At 37.1% G+C, this 4,368-nt stretch overlaps 1 protein-coding gene across 1 annotated transcript in view; it reads right to left on the bottom strand.

Annotated features, from left to right (window-relative positions):
* URI1 (URI1, prefoldin like chaperone) overlaps positions 1-3,544 on the bottom strand; it is a 33,341-nt gene extending 29,797 nt beyond the window's left edge. The window contains exons 1-2 of the mRNA XM_026856546.1: positions 3,386-3,544; positions 459-493 (exon numbers count right to left, since the gene is read on the bottom strand). The gene's annotated coding sequence lies outside the window, so the exon portion shown is untranslated. The remainder of the gene's footprint in view (positions 1-458; positions 494-3,385) is intronic.
* Positions 3,545-4,368: the final 824 nt, after the last annotated feature.

The raw sequence follows: 4,368 nt of genomic DNA on the forward strand, positions 1-4,368 counted from the left end.
GGGGGGGGGGGGGTAGAGAACAGGGAAACATTACTTTCACATTGTTTTAGCAGATGGAGGGAGGGAGGGAAGCAGAATTTCCCTACTTGCTCCATAGTTAGAAAGAAAACAACAAGAACAATTAATTCTACCCTGGGAATACCTATTCACCAATCAGGCAAATTCAGTATTCATCCCACAAGGTGCTTGGGGAAAAATGATGAATGAGCTGGGTATTTAAAACAGAAGTATAAACACTAAGGCTCAGTGTATTTATGATTTAAAATCATGATTTCAACGGAAAATATATACATTTTAAAGAGAGTACACTGCAACAATTCTGAGCTATCACTAACTACAGTCCCAAAAACATGCTAGTTGGATTTGGCTATCAGTAGAATAAATAGCAATACTTTACTAAAATATAACTAGGTTACTCATCAGTATTTTAGACATGTAATCAAACATTCTTCACTTACCAGTGCTGGATCTTTTCTTGGCAGCTAGTGACCACCTGTCATTAAAACAGATAACTACTCATGAAAAAACAAGGCTAAGCACACAGCTGCAATGTCAATGCATCAGAAACTAGTACAGTAGCTTTACAGATTTGGTGGTATTTCTATATACATTTTTATTTGTCAGTGCAAAGGCATGTGAATGGTAGTCCTTAAGCAGCACACTTTATCACACACTAATGCAGACTGATAACCACAGAAAAAATTACAGCTTTTCAATTCATATTTTGGTACAATACCTGCTCCATAACTATTAGGTGACACACGATATAAGATAAGTAGTACTTTGTGCAATCTGCAGATCTATTTTCAGAGTTACACGTTTGCAGAATAAGAAAACAACATAAATTATAACAAGACACCAATGTAACTTCCACAGTTATTAAAAAACAAAAACAAATGAACACCGCAGCATCAAAACCATTTTTTTCCTATATCAGTGCATCAACAAATGTTTACGCTGGCCATTTTAATTTGAAAAAGCACAAACTAATTTTGTGGTGTTTAAATAGAAGGATATTTGACACCATTATGGGCTGCTGGCTTCCCTTCTGTTCTTTCTGGGTGTCAAAATAACAAAGTTTCCATCTGAATATTTCACTTATTTCTTTATGCCACAGGCTTTCCCCAGAGATCCAAAATAATTTACAAAATAAAGCACATTGTTAAAATGAAATATTTTTTCTTTTTTAACTCTATTTTTTTACACTATGTAGATATAGCAAACAGACAGGATGCTGAAACCTGTGACCTTCTCTGCCATAATTACGTGGAGATTTTGTCTTTCAAAACATATTCTGATCTCTGAATAATGGTTACCAAAAATATAACACAAACAATTTCATTCAATTATATGAAATGCAATGAAGCCATGAGGCAATTAAATATGTCTAGACATCTTCTCAATATAAGCATTTTCCAGATTTTTTTTTTATAAATTTCATTTTTTTCATATAGTCAAAATAATGCTAACATTTGAAAGCAATTAATGAGAAAATTTGCAGAGAAAACAATAACATACATTCAAGTACCACTGAAATCACTGGAGCAGATAATTCTTTTTTTTTTTCCAAACAACAGAATGAAAGACAATTTTTTTTTCAGATAGCATATGTGCAGCTATTGCAGAACAGATCTCAGACCCTGTACTTTCTACTCATATAGGAGTAAAATAAATGGGACTATTTTGTGAGCTAGTAATCCTTTAAAAAGAATAAGGTACTTAAATGAAAAGAATCAGTTCTACATTTGTGGTCACGCTATTCCATAACCTATCAGGAAATCCAGCCAGGTAGCTTGTCCCGTGTAAGGCAAGTTTAAATTTATCATTTGCTTTAAACTCCTACAAATCAAATGTCTAGCAAACATTTTCTTTAATGTGCAAGCTATTTTTAGGGTTAAGAGCAAACATACAGACTTCTGCAGGACAACAAGTCAGAACTCTAATTCATACTCTTAATATTAAGCCCACGTGAAGAGTAAAGCTTCCATAAAAGGTGTATAAAAGGTGTATAAAGGTTTATAAAAGGTGTCATAGAGCACAGCAACGTTTGGTCACAATGCTAACACCCAATGGAGCCCACCACTAACAGGTACAAAAGTCAGAGCCTATTCTAGCAACATCCTTCATTCTTTCAGATTTGGTAGTGATTGTGAGGTACACAACATAATTAAGCATAGAAAAATGTTTATGAAATCCTTTAAGAAAGTTCCGGTTTAATTGCCCCATTACATATGAAGATAGAAAAGACAGGAAGCTTTCCATTCCCAATACATGACTTTCCATGCATGAAGTGAGCTAAAAGCACAGAAAGAAAAGCCCTGAAAACCATAAGAGCAGCATGTTCATTAACCTCTACATGATAATCCTTTCGTAGCTGCATATTAACTAGTTACATATTCATAATCATCTACATTATTTAGAGGACCTTCTATGAAAATTTCTAGGCTGTATCCATTAGCCACAATGTTAAAGGTTACAGAAGATAGTCTACTTAATGTTTCCAGGAATCCTTTTTAATTAGTAAATATGTAAATTGGGCACATATGCTCTTTATGTTTTTAAAAAATAGTCCATCAGTAAAACAGCATAGGGGCATATGCTGTTTCCATCGCCCTTTATCCCGTTAAAAAAAAAAAAAAAAAGAAAAATCAATAACACCAATCAATTTTAATTTAATTCTTCTTCTTTGATATAATCTCTCTTGAAGGGATACTAAAGGGTGGAACCAACAACAAACCTTTTCATTTCAGTGGCCAGCATAAAATAAGACCTTTTACAGAGATGCTAAAATATACCACCTTAAAAATACTTCGGGATGTACTTCTGGAACTGAACTCTATTAAAAAAATAGAGAGAGAATAAATATTGAAAAACAGATGGAGATCAATTATGCATATGTCCTTTATTAGGTCAGTCCCACTGTTTGGATAACTACTGGTCTTACCACAGCAAAGAAACAAATAGATAAATACATAAACAAATCTCTGATTCTTTACCTTTAATCAAACACAGGAAAATCATAAGTCTATCTTCCACACATAATTCATATCTAGAGTTACATTTAAAAAACAAAAATTCCTTTCAGGGTAAATAAAATAAATGACCTGTTTGTTTGAGTTCAATTCGTCTGGACACCTAGTGCCACCCACCATGCATTACTTTTAAGACACTGCAGTGGAAGTGGTACCAATACACTGAATTCTCCCCTTTTAGGCATAAAAATGTATGAGTTTGTGAATGCACCCACTTATCAATGGCTTATCTGCATACTAAAATACTTACTAAACTACTTCTGCAGCAAACTTAACATTACCTAATCATGGGTCTGGTTATTAGAACAGGATCCACATTCCATAGTCTTAATAGAAAGCAAATGGGCAAATACCTTGTTTCCTTCCTTTCCTCCAACAGCAACTTGTTAAAATTTAGTGCTTCTCAGGCCCGGGACGGGACAGAGCCATTCCTGGGAGCTCCACAAGCGGCCTGCCCGGGGACAGCCCTGGGAGCGCACACCTCTGTGCACCTGTAACCCAAAGCGTAAATCCTCCTGGATTAAAAACCAAACCCTTAAAGCAGGAGATTACATGTTGGTCCTGCTCCTATTACTACTAGGTTGACCTACGTAAAGGGAAGTGTACATTGCTGCTTCTAGGGAATCTCCCGCTTCTAGGTTTCACGAGCAGAGCCACAGCAGAGCAGGAGGATCAGCTTTAGACCTATGATCACTTCTCAGGTGTCCCGCAGTTCCACGGTGCCAATCTGAACATGGGGCAGCCTGCAGGCTCGTGACACCAAATCACCCCCAAACAACTCGTATCATACAGGCAAAGACTTCATTAGCTGTCTGAAGGCAGAAAATACCTTTTATCTGCAACACTTTCTCTCTTTCCAATCTGCCTATTTATATCTCACCTTCTCCAGAATCTTCCATCTCGAGAGCTCAAAAACTTTTCCATGAATTAAAGTTTACAGCATTTTGGGAAAGCACCACACAGATTTTGCAGGCTGAGTAACTTCACCACTAACACGGCTCAGGAACAGGGCCAGTAACAAAAGCCAGATCTCCCACTCAGCAGCCAGGCACTACGATTACTTGCAATGTTTCCTTGGGAGTGAAGACAGGTGAGAAGGACGCTGTAGCATGAAGCTGATCCTTTCCTGTACATGCCCATGGATCTGTAACCTGCTCCACATAACCCCACCTTGCCCAGCAGGTCCTCACCCTCACGTACAAGGGCACCTCTTTCTTCCACCTCATTTTTTCTTACCTGTTGCTCCTGCACATGCTCCCATTACTAACAGCTGAATGTAACGCTCTGCTGTGCTTCCGATTATCAGTAGTGCACAAATAGTTCCGCTGTCCTCTCC

The sequence above is a fragment of the Athene cunicularia genome, assembly GCF_003259725.1.
Source record: "Athene cunicularia isolate RWA chromosome 11 unlocalized genomic scaffold, athCun1 chr11_part1, whole genome shotgun sequence".
NCBI classification, from domain to species: Eukaryota; Metazoa; Chordata; class Aves; order Strigiformes; family Strigidae; genus Athene; species Athene cunicularia.